Below are 19294 nucleotides of genomic sequence, written 5' to 3'. Positions count from 1 at the left end.
TCCATCCACGTTATTATCTGCTGTACCTGCATTCTAGTTTTCTGTGACTCATGAACAAGTACACCCAGATTCCTCTGCACCAGAGCTCCTCAAAGTCTCTCCCCATTTAGACAGTAGATTGCCTTCCCATTTTTCCGAACACAACGCATGACCGCACACTTATCCACGTTGAACTCCATCTGCCACATTTTGGCAGAGTCTCCTAACCTATCTATATCTATTTATAAGGTTCTTATTTCCTCATTGCAATTTACCGTCCTGCCTATTGTCGTGTCATCTGCAAATTTGGCGATAAAGCCTTCTATCCCTGTATCCAAGTCGTTAATATAGACTGTAAATAGCTGGGATCCAAGGACTGAACCCTGTGCCACCCCACTAGTTACATCTTGCCATCCAGAAAGAAAAACATTTATCCTAACTCTGTCCATCAGCCAGTCACCTGTCCAAGCTAATAAATTACCCCTAATCCCGTATGATCCAACCTGGTGAATTAACCTTTTGTGTAGCACCTTATCAAATGCCTTCCAGAAGTCCAGACATATTACATCAACAGGATCCCCATTATCCACTTTGCTTGTTGCACCTTCGAAGAACTCTAGCAAATTAGTCAAACCTGATTCACCCTTCATAAAACCATGCTAATTCTGATGGATAATGTTTTGACTTTCCAAATATCCTGCTGTTGCTTACCGATTCTAACACTTTGCCAACAACAGATGCTAACTGGTCTGTAATTTCCGAAATATTGCCTCCCTCCCTTTTTGAATAAGGGCATTACGTTAGCATTTTTCCAATCCACTGGAACCTTTCCAATGTCCAGGCAATTATGGAATATCGTAACCAACAGATCCACTATCTTTACCGCCACTTCCTTTAATACCCTAGGATGTAGGCTGTCAGGCCGGGACACTTGCCTGCCCTCAATCCTAATAGTTTTCTGAGTACCTTTACCCTATCAATGTCCATTGCTCTAAGCTCTACTCTTTCTGTTGCCTCTGACGTGCCCGCTCCAATAGGAATGGTATAATTGTCCTCCACCGTGAAAACTGAGGCAAAGTATTGATTTAATATCGCTGCCATTTCAGTGTTCCCCACTATTAACTCTCCAGCTTCATCTTCCAAGGGACCAACATTCACCTTAGCAACTCTTATCCCTTTTATACACCTACAGAAGCTTTCTCTATCCTTTTGATATTTTGTGCTAGCTTTCTTTTGTAATTTAACTTAGTGCTTTTTATTAGTTTTTTAGTATCCCTTTGTTTATGTTTGATAGTTTCCCCATCCTCCTGCCTGCCACTGGCCTTTGCAACATAGTTTACCTTAGTTTTTGACTTTATATTGTCCTCGACCTCCTTGTTTAGCCGTGGATGTTTTTTAACCCACTTATCATGTTTCTTCCTCACTGGGATATATTTTAGTTTTGAGGAATTGAGTAGCTCCTTAAACAACTGCCACTGCTCATCTGCTGTCTTATATTTTAGCCTTCCTGCCCAATCTACTCCGGCCAAATCTGTCCTCATGCCTATGTAATTTCCTTTGTTTAATTCCAGAACACTACTGTGGGACTGCACTTTCTCATCCCGAACTGAATTCTGAATGCTATCACATTGTGGTCACTACTCCCGAGAGGATCTTTAACTATGATGCTATCAATTAATCTCTCTTCATTACATAATACCAAATCCAGGGTAGTCTGCTTCCTGGTTGGTTCCACAACATACTGCTCCAAGAAACAATCTCTAATACATTCAATGAACTCTGCTTCCAGGCTACCCTTGCCAATTTGATTCTTCCAATCTATGTGCATGTTAAAATCACCCATGATTATTGCCATACTTCTCTTGCAAGCCTCTAATATTTCCTGGTTTAGAACATAGAACATAGAACATAACAGCGCAGTACAGGCCCTTCGGCCCTCGATGTTGCGCCGACCTGTGAAAACCAATCTGAAGCCCATCTAACCTAAACTATTCCATTATCATCCATATGTTTATCCAATGACCATTTAAATGCCCTTAAAGTGGGCGAGTCTACTATTTTTGCAGGCAGGGCATTCCACGCCCTTACTACTCTCTGAGTAAAGAACCTACCTCTGACATCTGTCCTATATCTATCACCCCTCAATTTAAAGCTATGTCCCCTCGTGCTAGCCATCACCATCCGAGGAAAGAGGCTCCCACTGTCCACCCTATCTAATCCTCTGATCATCTTGTATGTCTCTATCAAGTCACCTCTTAACCTTCTTCTCTCTAACGAAAACAGCCTCAAAACCCTCAGCCTTTCCTCATAAGACCTTCCCTCCATACCAGGCAACATCCTGGTAAATCTCCTCTGCACCCTTTCCAATGCTTCCACATCCTTCCTATAATGTGGTGACCAGAACTGTACGCAATACTCCAAGTGCGGCCGCACCAGAGTTTTGTACAGCTGCAACATGACCTCATGGCTCCGAAACTCAGTCCCTCTACCAATAAAACCTAACATACTGTACGCCTTCTTAACAACGCTATCAACCTGGGTGGCAACTTTCAGTGATCTATGCACATGGACACCAAGATCTTTCTGCTCATCCACACTACCAAGAATCTTACCATTAGCCCAGTACTCTGTATTCCTGTTACTCCTTCCAAAGTGAATCACCTCACACTTTTCCGCATTAAGCTCCATTTGCCACCTCTCAGCCCAGCTCTGCAGCTTATCTATGTCCCTCTGTAACCTACAACATCCTTCCGCACTATCCACAACTCCACCGACTTTGGTGTCATCCGCAAATTTACTAACCCATCCTTCTACGCCCTCATCCAGGTCATTTATAAAAATGACAAACAGCAGTGGCCCCAAAACAGATCCTTGAGGTACACCACTAGTAACTGAACTCCAGGATGAACATTTCCCATCAACCACCACCCTCTGTCTTCTTACAGCTAGCCAATTTCTGATCCAAACCGCTAAATCACCCTCAATCCCATGCCTCCGTATTTTCTGCAATAGCCTACCATGGGGAACCTTATCAAACGCTTTACTGAAATCCAAATACACCACATCAACCGCTTTACCCTCATCCACCTGTTTGGTCACCTTCTCGAAGAACTCAATAAGGTTTGTGAGGCACGACCTACCCTTCACAAAACAGTGTTGACTATCCGTAATCAAATTATTCCTTTCTAGATGGTTTATACTGTGTTTCACTGTGGAACTACTGTTTGGGGACCAATAGATTTCTCCTACCAAGTACTTCTTCCCTTTGCTGTTTCTTATTTCTACCCAGACTGATTCCACACCTTGATCTGCCGTACTTATGTCATTTCTCATTACAGCACTGATCCTTTCCTTCACCAGCAAAGCTACACCACCTCATTTTCCTTTCGGTCTATTCCTCCGAAATGCCAAGTACCCTTTAGATATTCAATTCCCAGACCTGGTCTCCTTGTAACCACGTTTCAATATTCGCTACCAAATCATACCTTTTGTTTCCATTTAAGCTATTAACTCATTAATGTTGATTTGAATGCTTCATGCATTTAGCTACACAGCTTTTAAATTTGTTCTACTGTTAACTTTCCCTTCTTTTATAAATCCTTGGTGCATAAAGACAATCACCTGTTTTGTCCCTGACCTTTACTGTCTGGTAACCGTCTGCCACATCGTTAACCTGCGCTCTTACCTCCTCCTTTAATTTGGGTTTTTTAATTTTCCCCTATAACTGAACCACCCTCCCCTCCCACCCTCTAACCATTTAGTTTAAAGCCCTGTCTACAGCCCCAGTTATGCGATTCACTAGGACTCTGGTCCCAGCACGATTCAGATGAAGACCATCCCATCAGAATAGGTCCCATCTTCCCCAGTACTGGTGCCAATGTCCCATGAATTCAAACCCATTTCTCCCAAACCAATCTTTAAGCCATACATCTACCTGCTTAATCTTATTGACCTTATGCCAATCAGCTCGTAGCTCAGGTAGTAATCCAGAGATTATCACCTTTTTGGTTCTGTTTTTGATTTAGCTCCTCGTTGTTCATACTCCCTTAGCAGAACTTCTGTCCTAGTTTTATCTATGTCACAGTTCATCATAGTTTCCTTCGTTTAGATTGAGCTTCATTTTCTAAATAAACTACTTTCAAATTTAATGTAAAAATGGGATTATGATCACTCTTTCCCAAATGCTACTGCACAAGATTTTGAATGAGCCCCTTCTCATCTAGCAACCTGCCCTTCAAGAATGTCACGTACCCTCAGAAGTTCAGGTTCCAGCCTTGATTTCCTTGGTTCTGTAATGGGTGTCCGGTACATATGAATTTTTACTTCAGCTGATAAATTTACCTGACTTACTGACAATGCTGTGGGCATGCAGATGCAGAGATCTTAACTTTTTATTTTAAACTGTCAATTCTGACTATATTTACTAGCATAATTATAAGTTTGCAATCACCATCCCCTTCAATCATATTTTGATTACTATCATCTTTATTGCTGTCTTTCATTATACATTGTGGAAAAACAGTCCACTTTTACCAGTACGTCATTGTAAAAAGTTACTGTGAATGTAATATGTGGGAAATAGAGAATTTGGGCCCCAGACAGTGGGAAAGTGAACTTGTGATTGTGACTTCCTGGTTGTAGCTAAAACATTTTGATAATATAAACGAACATTCAAAAATACACTGTATCCCTAAAATTAGCCCATGCACACGACAAGAATCAGTGTGTCATTAAAATAAACAGAAGACATTGCTGGCATGTAAACAACCCTGTCACTCTCTTTGCTCCGATTGTTGATGAGAAGTTCTGCAGCCATCAGCAAGATGGGTAAATCTGGAAAGCATTCCTTAGGACAGGTTTTCAATTTCTGTATATGCATTGCAAGCATAGGTTGCTATAATGAACAAAGCATGAAAAGCATCTCAAAACAAATGTATTTCTAAAATTAGAATTTTTTTTGCTTCTTTGTAACAGTTTGTATGAAACAGTTGTTAATCTTAGTTATCTAACCTACTAAGTTTGATTTCTTTGTGTATCAGCGAGATCTGGAGTGCACCAGGTTCACCTTACTTCCAATGAATACTCCTAACAGATAGAAGTCCATCACTTGCCCTGTGATTATGAGCTCCCAGTTATAGCAGGCCCGTGGTCAAAACTGAAACACAGGAAGTGCGGATTTGCATACCCAAGTTGACCTCGGAGACAAAGCGTGTGTTTTGGGAAGGAGCACAAATTGGTAATACTGATAAGAAATAAATTGACACACTTGGCTAGTTTCTCAAAGTAAATTAAAATAAACATTTCAGAATAATGTATAATGCCCATTGCCATGTTTCCTAAAGAACTATTGAAAGAACAGATAAGAGTCGTTAAGGATCAGTCATCATCTATTTTCCTCAAACAATTGAACATCTCAGATCAACAAAACAGGCAAAACAACATTCCTTACAACAACATAAATTTATTTTTGCAAAATTAGGTTGCGTATCTATTATCAGTCTAAGTGCACCATAACTGAAATAGTAGCTAACATGTCAGAAGCCTTCCAAAAAATTGAATTCATAGCACAATTCTACAAAATAACGAGCTATAAATTGCCTTTGGTGTCCAGGTTGACAGGTAGGGATGGTGGAGTGAATAGGATGTACCACTTCAAAAGAGTCAGGGAGCAGAGAGGAGTGCCATGGCCATCACTAAGGAGATGGAGCTGGGGAAGCTCAAAGGTCTGAGGGCAGATAAATCATCCAGAACAGATGGACTACACTCCAGAGCTCTGAAGGAGATAGCAGATTTTGCAGGAATTGCCAGAATGGGGTGGGACGGAGTGGTGCACGGACTGGAAAAATACCTAATGTAACATGCCTGTTCAAGGGGGCGAGGGCAGAAGGTGAGAAACTATGGGCTGATTGGTTATTGGTAAGATTTTAGAGGCCATCATCAAGGATGAGAATACAGAGTAAAGTGCATGGTAAAATGGGATGGAGTCAGCATACCTTTGTCAACAGGAGGTCATGCCTGACAAATCTAGTAGAATTCTTTGAAAAGGTCACAAGCAAGTTATTCAAAGGAGATTCAACGGACCTTATCTATTTGGATTTCCAGCAGCCCTCTGAAAAAGTTCTGCACATGAGGCTGCTAAATAAGAGACCATGGTGTTAGGGGCAAAGTATCAGGATGGATAGAGGGGATTGGCTGAAGGCAGGGAGTGGGGATAAAGAAGTATTTTTCAGGATGGCAACCAGTGACTGGTACCGCAAGGGTCAGTGTTGAGACTACAACTATTTACATTACACATTAATGGTCTGGACAAAGGAACTAAGGGCATTGTTGCCAAGTTTGCAGGTAACACAAAAATAGGTAGAGGGATAAGCAGTGTTGAGGAAGGAGGACTTGGACAGGCTAAGAGAATGGGCAGAGAAGCGGCAGATGGATTATAATGTGGGAAAATGTGAGGTTATGCATTTCGGTAGGAAGAAGAGGCATAGACTATTTTCTAAATGGGAACAGTCTTAGGAAATCAGGATTCTCTTAACATGCAATTTCAGTTGGCAGTCAGGAGGACAAATGCAATGTTAGCATTCTCTTCAAGGGGGGCTAGAACATGAGCAGGGATGTGCTGTATAAGCTGAGGCTATACAATGCTCTGGTCAGACCACATTTGGAATATTATGAGCAGTTTTGGGCCCCATATCTATGGATGGATGTCTGGCATTGGAGAGGGTTCACAGGAAGCTCACAAGAATGATCCCCAGGAATGAAGCACTTGTCATATGAGGAGTGTTCGAGGACTCTGGTTCTGTACTCGGTGGTGTTTAGAAGGACGAGGGGAATCTCATTGAAACTTACAGAATATTGACAAGCCTGGATAGAGTGAACATGGAGAAGACGTTTCCATCAGTAGAAGAGACTAGGACCCAAAGGCACAGCCTCAGAGCGAAGGAATGACCCTTTAGAACTGAGATGAGGAGGAATTTCTTCAGACAGAGGGTGGTGAATCTGCAGAACTCATTGCCACAGAAGGTTGTGGAGGCCAAATCATTGAGCGTGTTTAAGTCAGAGATAGATAGTTTCCCATTTAGTAAGAGGGATCAAGGGTTACAGGGAGAAGGCAGAAGAATGGGGTTGAGAAACACATCAGCTCTGATCAAATGGCAGAAGAGATGTGATGGGCTGAATGGCCTCATTCTGCTCCTTTATGTTATTGTGTTATGGTTTAAGTGAATCCCACTGGCAAACACATAATATTGAGTACTGATGAAAGATTATTGACCTGAAGAGTCAACTCTATTTCTCTTTCCACAACTGCAGCCCGACCTGATTTCCAGAACTTTTTATTTCTATTCCAGAATTGTAGCTGTTGGATTGGGAAAAATCACATTCAGCTGCAACATCATTCAGGATGAAATAGCCTGCTGACAATCATAATTTAGGTTGTACCCAAAGAACTGGCATTTAGACAACGTACGAGAAAACAAGTTATGGAGTTTTACTATCAAATCAACAAAAGAATGCCTCTCCATTTTACCCCACTCTAAACCCCTACCTTAGCTAGTTTCAAAAACACTTGGTTGATGATTAGCGATATTTAGGAAAGCTTAGTTAATATACCTGAACTTCAGAGTTAGCGTCAACAAGCTGCAGTGCAAACCAGTTATCCTGACAGTTGTACTTGCACAGATCTTCCTTTCGGATTGATACTTTACCTGAAAGAAAGACATCAGTTGCAAAGAATGGTCATAACTTAATTGATAGGAGTTATCAAATGAAAATTCAACTAGATTTAAGTGTAGATCTTTCTATTCACTTTAAAGTTGCAATGACAGCTCGATTCAGTTAGTTTCATGGATCAAGGTCAGTCTGGGATCGAGTTCTATTCCGAAATGTTAAGCAGACCAATACTCCCCAGCAGCACTGAAAGAGTCCCACATTGTTCAAGAGTGTATTCATTCAAATGAAATATGAAAATAAGATCTCTGTCTGCTCAACTCTCAGGTAAATATTAAATAGTCTGATGATTGAAGAGGAATGTTTTTGGTTTCTGAATCACTATCACAACTTACACCATATAAAAACCGAAAGAACTACGGATGCTGTAAATCAGCAACAAAAACATAGTTGCTGGAAAAGCTCAGCAGGTCTGGCAGCATCTGTGAAGGAAAAGACAGAGTTAACGTTTCCAGTCGGGTGACCCTTCCTCAGAACGGAAGAAAGTTTTTTCCTTCACAGATGCTGCCAGACCTGCTGAGTTTTTCCAACAACTATGTTTTTGTTCACAACTTATACCATCCCTGCTTATCCCAGATAGCCACTATTTAATTGGAAAAAATGGCACTAAGTCTGGCCTTTACCATTTGCATCAATTACAAAATGGTTGCTTAAACATACTATGCATCCCAGCAGAACTTTTGTGGAACAGTGATAGTGGTCTCTACCTCCAAGCCAGAAGGTCTGGGTTGAAGTCCCATCTGCCCAAACTTGTCACAGTCGATTAAAAAAAGTATCTACTCAGCATCCAGTCATCCATCAACCCTCTAATACCAATGCAAAAACTCAAGCAAGTTAATCAAAAAAATTTACCCCCAGAAATCCATACTGGTATTCCTTATTTAACCTGTACTTAACCACCCTTTGTTGAACAAAGTTGTGACATTTTCAATTTTAGTATCCTCTGGTACCACCTGAGCTGAAGATGATTGGAAAATTATGGCAAATACCTCTGCAATTCCCACACTTATTATTTCAGTAACCTTGGATTCTTCTCATTAAGCCCTGGGATCTTCTCAAGTCGTTAATCTACCCATTTACACCTCACCAAATTTAAACCGTTCAAGTATCTGAACACTCTTGTTTTTCAACATGACCTGGGCAGCATTTCTTTACTTTGATAAACATTTATTAATTTAGTACTTCAGCCATGACCCCTGCCTCCATGTGTAAACCTTTTGGCCCCTAATCAGCTTCATTCTTTCTCTCCAAACCCATCTATTATTTATATGATTACTGACCCCAGATATTCTCCGACTGACACTTGACCAACTTAGCCAACATCATTCAATGAGGTCCAACAACAGCATTTTCATTGGAATGGTAACATACAACTGTAGAATATTCTCCTGAATATACTCTTGGAATTCTTGCTCCTCTCTGCCCTTTATGCTATTACTATCTCACCCTATACTCAGTAAATTAAAAATACCCCGTTACAACCAAACAATACACTAACCAAATGCACTAGACAAGGTGCAGAGGAAATTCATAAAGATGTTGCCTGGATTGAAGCGATTTAGCTTAAAAAACCTTGACAGCTGGGGGTGTTTCTCTTAGAGAGAGAAGGTTGTTGGCGGGGGAGGCGGCTCACTGAGGTATACAAAGTTACGTGGGGAAGATCTGCATCAGTGCAGTCACTGCTTCCAAAAGGTGGTTTGCGGAAGGGCGGTTGTCAAGTGACACTGGAGGGGCACAAATATTCTGGCTGGGAGGTTTGCTGGCGTCACTCGGGAGGATTTAAACTAGCTTGGCAGGGTGGGGGGTGGGAACCAATGCAAAGGTGAATGGACTGAAAGGGAACGAAAGAATAGGGCCGGTAAGAATCAGAGGAAGAGCAGGCAGGGTGTGGTTGCTGATCAAAGTCGATCTGGTGGACTGAAGTGCATCTGTTTCAATGCAAGAAGTGTAACAGGTAAGGCAGATGAACTTACAGCTTGGATTAGTACTTGGAACTATGATGTTGTTGCCATTACAGAGACTTGGTTAAGGGACCGACAGGATTGGCAGCTTAATGCTCCAGGATACAGATGTTTCAGGCGGGTCAGAGGGGGATATAAAAGGAGTGGGGGAATTGCACTACTCGTTAAGGAGAATATAACAGCTGTACTGCAGGAGGACACACTGGATAGCTCATACAGTGAGGCAATATGGGTAGAGCTCAGGAACAGGAAGGGTGCAATCACAATGTTTGGGGGTTACTATAGGCTTCCCAACAGCCAGCAGGAGATAGAACAGATATGCAGGCAGATTTTGGCAAGATGTAAAAGTAACAGGGATGTTGTTGTGGGTGATTTTAACTTCCCATATATTGACTGGAACTCACTTAGTGCTTGGGGCTCGGATGGGGCAGCGTTTGTAAGGAGCATCCAGGAGGGATTCTTGAAACAGGATGTAGATAGTCCAAATAGGAAAGAGGTCGTACTAGACCTAGTATTGGGGAATGAGCCTGGCCAGGTGGTTGACGTCTCAGTCGGGGAGAGCTCAGGAACAGTGATCACAATTCAGTAAGCTTTAAGGTACTGATGGATAAAGATCGATGTAGCTGTCAGGTGAAGGTGCTATTGGGGGAAGCTAATTACAACAATATTATGGCAGGAACTGAAGAATGTAGATTGGAGGCAGATGTTTGAGGACAAATCAACATATGGTATGTGGGAGACTTTCAAGTGTAAGTTGCTGGGAACTCAGGACCGGCACATTACTTTAAGGATGAAGGATAAGTATGGCAAAGTTTAGGGAACCTTGGATAACGAGAGATATTGTGAGCCTAATCAAAAAGAAAAAGGAAGCATCTAACAAGGCTAGGAACACATGAAGCAAGGGTGGAATACAAGGAAAGTCAAAAGAAACTTATGCAAGGAGTCATGAAAAGTCATTGGCCAACAGGATTAAGGAAAATCCGAAGGCTTTTTATATACATAAAGAGCAAGAGGGTAGCCAGGCAGAGGGTTGGCCCACTCATGGACAGGGAAATTATGTGTGGAGCCAGAGGAAATGGGCGAGGTATTAAATGAATACTTTGTGTCAGTATTCACCATAGAGAAGGACTTGGTGGATGATGAGTCTGGGGAAGGGTGTGTAGATAGTTTGGGTCATGTTGAGATCAAAACGGAGGAGGTACTGGGGGTCTTGAAAAACATTAAGGTAGACAAGTCCCCAGTGCCTGATGGGATATACCCCAGAATGTTGAGAGAGGCAAGGGAGCAAATTGCTGGGGCCTTGAAGGAAATCTTTGTATCCTCACTGGCTATGGAGAGGTCCCAGAGGATTGGAGAATAGCCAATGTTGTTCCTTTGTTTAAGAAGGGTGGCAAGGATAATCCAGCTAATTACAGGCCGGTGAGCCCCACGTCAGTGGTAGGGAAATTATTGGAGAGGATTCTTCGAGACTGGATTTACTCCCACCTGGAAATTAATGGGCATATTAGCAAGAGGCAACATGGTTTTGTGAAGGGGAGGTTGTGTCCCAGTAACTTGGTAGAGTTTTTTGAGGAAGTGACGAAGATGATCGATGAGGGTAGGGCAGTGGATATTGTCTACGTGGACTTTAATAAGGCCTTTGCAAGGTCCCTCATGGCAGGCTGATACAGGAAGTAAAGTCGCACGGGGTCAGAGGTGAGCTTGCAAGAAAGATGAAAAAACGGGCTCGATCATAGATGACAGAGGGTAGCAGTGGAAGGGTGTGTTTCTGAATGGAGGGCTGTGACTAATGGCGTTCCTCAGGGATCAATGTTGGGACCTTTGCTGCTTGTAATATATATTAATGATTTGGAGGAGAATGTAATTGGTCTGATTAGTAAGTTTGCTGATGACACAAAGATTGGTGGAATTGCGGATAGCGATGAGGACCGTCAAAAGATACAGCAGGATATAGATCAGTTGGTGACTTGGACAGGGAGATGGCAGATGGAGTTTAATCCGGAAAAATGTGAGGTAATGCATTTTGGAAGGTCTAATCCAGATGGAAAATATACAGTAAATGGCAGAACCCTGATAAGCAGAGGCATCTGGGTGTACAGGTACACAGGTCACTGGAAGTGGCAACACAGGTGGAAAAGGTAGTCAACAAGGCACATGGCATGCTTGGTTTCATTGGCCAGGGCACTGAGTTTAAAAATTGGCAGGTAATGTTGCAGCTATATACTACCTTAGTTCAGCTGCATTTGGAATATTGTATTCCGGTCGCCACACTACCAGAAGGATGTGGTAGCTTTGGAGAGGGTACAGAAAAGATTTACCAGGATGTTGCCTGGTATGGAGGGCATTAGCTATGAGGAGAGGTTGGAGAAACTTGAGTTGTTCTCACTGGAATGACGGAGGTTGAGGGGCGACCTGATAGAGGTCTACAAGATCATGAAGGGCATGGACAGAGTGGACAGTCAGAAGCTTTTTCCCAGGGTGGAAGAGTTAGTTATCAGGGGCCATGGGTTTAAGGTGCGAGGAGCAAGGTTTAGAGGTGATGTACGAGGCAAGTTTTTCACACAGAGGGTGGTGGGTGCCTGGAACTCGCTGCCGGGGGAGGTAGTGGAAGCAGATGCTATAGTGACTTTTAAAGGGAGTCCTGACAACTATATGAATAGGATGGGAATAAAGGGATACAGTTCCCAGAAGGGTTGGGAGTTTTAGTTGTGATGGGCAGCATGTCGGTGCAGGCTTGGAGACCGAAGGGCCTGTTCCTGTATTGTAATTTTCTTTGTTCTTTGTAATTCATATGACAATGTTGGCTGACACCCAAATGAAAGTCCTCCACTGTCAGACTCTCCCAACCCTGTTCTTCTCTCTGTTCCTCTCTAACATCCTCTAAATTTCTTCACCAACCACCCCTCAACCAATCGACCACATCATCCCAGCTTCTCCTTTAGATATGTATCCTCCAGACTCCAACCCCCCAACCTCACAGCCAATCCATAAACAAGAAGGTCATGATGAGCCACCATCTTGAATATTGCTATGAAGTTACCTCCTGTTGTGCCTATTAGCTAGTGAGCGCTGGGGCTTTTTTTTATTCATTCACTGGATGTGGGTGTTGCTGGCTGGGCCCAGCATTTATTGCCTGTCCCTAGTTGCCCTTGAGAAGGTGGTAATGAGCTGCCTTCTTGAACTGCTTCAGACTATATGCTGTAGGTAAATAGGGAGGGAATTCCAGGATTTTCACCCAGTGACACTGAAAGAACGGTGATATATTTCCAAGTCTGGACTTGGAGGGGAACTTCAGATGCTTCTAACCCAGCTAGAATAGAGGAATGGGTGACACTTCTGCTGTCAATCAAGATTCAGATTTCTTCTTGCCAAGCTTACAGTCTCTGTTTTGTCTATCCCGGATATCCACTTGTCACATCAATCATTGGGCCTCCCACTGTAGGGGCCTGAACTGCTTCTCATTCCCTGCTGCTGAAATTCCTTCTGGGAATGATACCTAGCTAACCTAAATCCAGATTTGCCTCTCACAACCTCCCATCGGAACTTCCAGTTTGCACTGTCAACCTCTGACAAGCAAGGTCCCTACAAACTCGCTCTCAATCTCAATCAACATTCTGGGGAGAATTCTCATGTTTGTCTCAACGTTCTGGTAGGGTGGGACATTGGCTTGCTATTTCACCCAATCCTGAGCCATATTCCAAAGTCAGGGCCAATTCCCAAAGCTGGGGTGTCTCCTCCAGTCCAGAGCAAGTCCCTATTGAGAAGTCTCTGGCAGCCCTCTACCAGGTCACTCTCCAGTGGAGAGCTGGTGGAGGGATGTTTAAGGGACAGAGATGCTAGAAAGCTTGGAATAGTTTCTACTGAAGACTCGAAGGGTCTTTAGGACGTGAATGTTGAGGAATAACCAGATGGAAAATGTGCTGCAGCAAAGTTCACATCCCAGCTCTATCTTAGCCAAATGGGATATGCTGTTTTCACAACCTCCAAAATGCAGCAATGTGACTGAACTGCCTTATCCCAAGCTGTTAATAATGGCAGGTACAAGGCTGATCAACTCAAATCCAGCCAGTACCTGGGTCCTACCTGTCAGCCCCTGTTTACCTCCAAAGCAAAGCAGTCAAGACAGCTCACCCATTCAGTTTCTGCAGTTTGGTTTTTGATTGAGTGTGGATCTGCTCCACCTAAAGCCCATCAAGGTCCAGAAAGCCAAACTGCTTGAAAAATTCAGAAAACCTAATGCTCAAAGTTTAACCCAGCATCAGGAAACAGAAACTGTGTCCCTGTCCAATGAGATTTCCCCGCCTGCTGTTCTAAACCCTTCCAAGCCTGAGAGCTCCATCCAACACTGCAGTACATCCCCGAGAATGTTCACAGAACTAAGGTTTCCCTTTGAGTCTTGTGCAAAATGTGGCAATACTTCCTGGGACTTAAGGCCACAAGCAATTACTGAAGCCAGGTGCTGAAGAGAATATTTAAGGATACTTCCATTTCCACCAAATCTGAAGTGAATCCAGTTTCAGCTCTAAGGGATCAATGTTTGTCTTACAGGCTGAAGGAGAGGCTGAGAGAATTTATCGCAAGCTAGTCTCAGAAACGTAACAGCACAACGTTCTTTACAGAGTGTCTCTCCAGGAACTTGGCTGGCTGTGTGAAGTACAAACTCGATAATGAACAGGACACCACAAATCCTCTGTTTATATTTAGCTCATTACATCCGGAATGAATAATCTAAGTACACTGTTCTCCAGTTACAATACTCCAATAAACACTACACTGCATTCATCTTTTCGAATTCTGCTTTTCGATAAAAAGACTAGCCTTTATTGCAAGGAGGGGGTGGAATTGTGTCCAGGGCATTGATAAGACTGCACCTGGGTCATAGTTTGTATATTTGATCTCCTTTCTGAAGGAGGGTTTTCCCTCATTGGAATCAGAGAAGCTTCACTGGGATAATTCCCAGTTTAGAGGAACAGAGGGAATCTAATGAACCCTCTAAGATTCTGACATGGATTGAGAGGGTCAATGCTGATAAGATGTTTCTCCTTATGGGGATTCACAATTAGGGGACACAAACACCACACTTGGGGGGTTTTGAATTTGGGACGACGTAAGACAAATGGAGAACAGACACATCTTGCAGTCAGTTTCAGAAGTTATTGAATTGAATGCCAAGCCCTGGAGACTGAAGTGCCAAAGTGGAAAAGAAGCTGTTGTCCCCTTGACCTTGCGTTGTGGAATATTGCAGCAGGCCCAGAACAGAAATGTTAGCATGACAGCAAGGTGGTTTACTGAAATGGCAAACAGTTGGGAGGTCAGGGCATTCTGATGGACATAGCAGAGGCATTTTATATTCTTCAAACTGAACAGACTATTGTTGTCTATCTTTTTAATGCCAGGTTTACTCATTCCAAATTCCGGGAAATCCCTTGCTTTAAACAAAGTAAATGATCTCTTTATCCCCATCAGAGACTGTGCACACCTGCACTGCATCAACTAAAATTTCATTCCAGAGATTATTCCTGGATTTTATATCTTCTTGGGCAAGGCTGTAATTGTAAGATCCATAACGATTAGGATGTCTGATATCCTGTTTTTGTTCTGGGTAATAATCCGACACAGTCCACTAACAACCAGCTGACTGGTTCTTCACAACCTGATCTGGATATTAAAGGGATAAAATAAAACAAAGAACTGCGGATCTTGAAAACCTGAGACAAAAACAGAAATTGCTGGAGAAACTCAGCAGGTCTGGCAGCATCTGTGGAAAGAGAAAGCAGAATTAATATTTTGGGTCCAGTGACCCTTCTCCAGAACTGATGCAGATATGAAAGGTGCCAGTTTGATTACATGTTGAGGTTTTCCCACCAGTTGACATGTGTGACATGTTTTTTACAGCTGCTACATATCGTTATGAAGACCTGACCAGGGAAAATATCTGCTTGAGTTTTCTGTATTCCTACTTCTCCTGCCATAGGAGTTTCACTTGGACGAGTCACAATGCTTCCTTATGGTATCAGAGCAGCACAACAATCTGATAAAAAAAAAACTCCCCATTCCTGATTACAGGTCCATGAAGATGTCTCTACTTTCTTATTGGAACTCCATCTTGAATACAATAGCACTCTGGAGCTTCTTTGTTCTCAGCTTCAGTGTGAGCTCTAACTGACTTCACTCTGGATCTGTTTCCTGAGCATTAATTCATGAAGACATGCCAAACACTTCATTTGAATGATTTCCATCCCTAGATGCATGGGGCACTCTCACATCTGCTCACTGTATCATAGTGACCTCTGGCGATGGATGGACTTTAAGACTCTGCTCTGGTCACCACACAATGATGGAAAAATATCTGGAACATATTCCCGTAACTGTTCCATCTTCTTGACCTCACTCAGATTTTCTGTGAATATCAGTGAACCGATTACTTTTACCCTAGCCAAATCATTCCCTAAGAGTATATCAATTCTGTCCACTGGTCGGTTCTTACGACCTCCTAGCACTGTACTAGACAACACGCCACCCTCTCACTGCACTTTGTTCAATGCATGTGCAGCATTTTCTCCACTTATGATGCTCATTAACACTTTGGCGCTCATCCCACACTTGGGAGGGACACTAGATCCTTCTCCAGTAAAAGTTCCTATCTTCCTGAAAATAGTTATGGGTTTAGCTGCATCAGAAAAAAAAGGGTTCTCTTCCCTTTGACAAAAGCCCTTTATATTTCTCATTATTCACTTCTACTGGTGTCTGTTTTTGTACGTGTGTGGATGTAATGGGCCAAAGGGCCTCTTTCTCTGTGCCGTAGATCTCTATGACTCTATGACTTCTGCACACACAGTGGCATTTACCTCCAATCTCTTCATTCTAGTTAGAAGTTACAATTTCATCCATGATGGTATTTTCCAGAAAGCAGAGCGAGATAAGTGGAGGATTCATCAAAGACTGTCGAACTTTTAACTTATTCCTTTATTTTCCTAGTGTAAACTACAAAAGACTTTAATGTAAACTATTACCTATCTCTTTATTTTTCTACTATTCTATGAAGTAATGCTTAACTTTTTAAACTCTCATTTCTTGTATTACTTAGTACCTAAGCTTTTTTGTACCAAGGTACCTTGGTACCTAAGATGGCGCCATGTGAGGCAAATTGTACACTTTTCACTGTACTCCTGTACTTGAGTACACGTGACAATAAAAATTAAAATCTAAATTCTTTTGAATTCCCTTTTCAGACTCACTCGTACAAACTTCAGTGAGTCTCACAGTCTTCCATCTCAACCTACAGCATTCTGAATGAAGATAGCTCTTATTCCAATGAAATCGCTGGGCCTTCCATTTTCACCTCCATCCTCAGCAGCTTCCTTTCTGACCCAAGGAGGAGATCTTCATACATTCCCCACTGTCCTTTTTTACCCTGGCTACTTGCCCTCCAAATATCTCTGTCTTAGTTCTGGCAGCAATGCCAATTCAATCAACCTGGTGTCTGTGACCTTTTTTACATTTGTCAGGGACATCTCACTCATGGTTGACCCACAATGCCATTAGAGAGGGATTTTGACCCAGCGACAGTGAAGGAACGGTGATATATTTCCAAGTCAGGATAGTCAGTGGCTTGGAGGGGAACTTGCAGGGGGTGGTGTTCCCATGTATCTGCTGCCCTTGACCTTCCAGATGGAAGTGGTCATGGGTTTGGAAGGCGCTGCCTGAGGGTCTTTGGTGAATTTCTGCAATGCATCTTGTAGATAGTACATACTGCTGCTACTGAGCATCGGTGATGGAGGGAGTGGATGCTTGTGGATGTGGTGCCAATCAAGCGGGCTGTTAGTGTCAAGCTTCTTGAGTGTTGTTGGGGCTGCACTCATCCAGGCCAGTGGGAGTATTCCATCACACTCCCGACTTCATAGGATCATAGAATCCCTACAGTGTGGAAACAGGCCCTTTGGCCCAACAAGCCACACCGACCCTAGCAGCATCCTACCCAGACCCATCCCCCTATAACCCACCTAATCTACACATTCCTGAACTACATGGAAAATTTAGCAAGGCCAATCCACCTAACTTGCACATCTTTGGACTGTGGGAGGAAACTGGAGCACCCGGAGGAAACCCACGCCGACACGGGGAGAATGTGCAAACTCCACCCAGATAGTCACCTGAAGGTGGAATCAAACCAGGTCCCTGATGCTGTATGGCAGCAGTGCTAACCACTGAGCCACCGTGCCGACTAGTGCCTTGTGGATGGTGGGCAGACGTCGGGGAGTCAGGAAGTGAGTTACTCACTGCAGTATTCCAAGCCTCTGACCTGCTCTTGTATTTATAAGACTAGTCCAGCTGAGCTTCTGGTTAATAGTAACCCCCCAGGATGTTGATTGTGTGGTATCATGTGATGGTAATACCACTGAATGTCATAGGGTGGTGGTTCAATTCTCACTGCTTGCAGATGGTCAATGTCTGGCACTGGTGCGTGTAAATGTTACTTGTCAGCCTAAGGCTGGATATTGTCCAGATCTTCATGCATTTAGACATGAACATTCATCTTCTGAGGACTAAGTCATTGGGAAAGTCATTGATGAAGCAGCTGAAGATGGTTGGGCCAAGGACACTACCCTGAGGAACTCCTGCAGAGATATCCTGGAGCTGAGATGACTGACCTCCAACAACCTCAACCATCTTCCTATGTGTCAGGTATGACTCCAAACACCAGAGAGTTTGTCCCCAATACGCATTGAGTCCACTTTTGCTACGGCTCCTTGATGCCCTGCTCAGTCGAACGCAGCCTTGATATCAAGGACTGTCATGCTGACCTCACCTCTGGAATTCAGCTCTTTTGTCCATGTTTAAACCAAGGCTGTAATGAGGTGAGGAGCTGAGTGGCCCTGGCAGAACCCAAACTGGGCATCACTGAGCAGGTTATTACTGAGCAGGGGCTGCTTGATAGCACTGTTACTGACACCTTCCATCACTTTATTCCACCTGAACCAATTCTGCATCTGGATCCCCTGAATCAAGGTCATCGCTAACTACTGCATCAATGCCACCCTTCAGTAATTGTGTTATGCCACCACCTTTATCTAGCTTTATATTTTTCTTCAATGTCATATACCCTTCAATATTCAGAATTCAAACCTTGTCATCCTACAGCCACATCTTCATAATGGCTATCAGATCAAAGTTTAGATCAAAGTATCTCTTCCATCAAATTGTGGGAGATCCTGAACTGATTTTAACAGCTGTGCTCTGGGTCTTGCATCAGACTGTGGTGTCTCTTTGTCAGAATGTTCCCACAGTCAGACAGCTCTTCTTTTAATTGAAACATTTTAAGCTCATATTCCCTTTCTCTCCCGTTTTCTTTTGCCTGAAATGTTCATTCACTTTCTTTCTCTAATGCCCTAAGTGTGGTTTCTCTTCATCACCTCTCCCTCTGAAGTGCTCTTTCCCTTTCTTTTTTCTCAGGCTCAAGTTATTTTTAAGTTTCATTTCCTTTTCTATTTCAAGTTGCTTCATTAGCAACTGAACTCTCACTAACACAACTGACTCATCAAATGAGGTAACAAGGTGTAGAGCTGGATGAACACAGCAGGCCAAGCAGCATCAGAGGAGCAGGAAGGCTGATGTTTCGGGCCTGGACC

Source organism: Rhincodon typus, chromosome 13, assembly GCF_021869965.1.
Source record: "Rhincodon typus isolate 14 chromosome 13, sRhiTyp1.1, whole genome shotgun sequence".
Taxonomy (NCBI): Eukaryota; Metazoa; Chordata; class Chondrichthyes; order Orectolobiformes; family Rhincodontidae; genus Rhincodon; species Rhincodon typus.
This window is presented reverse-complemented; position numbering follows the sequence as displayed.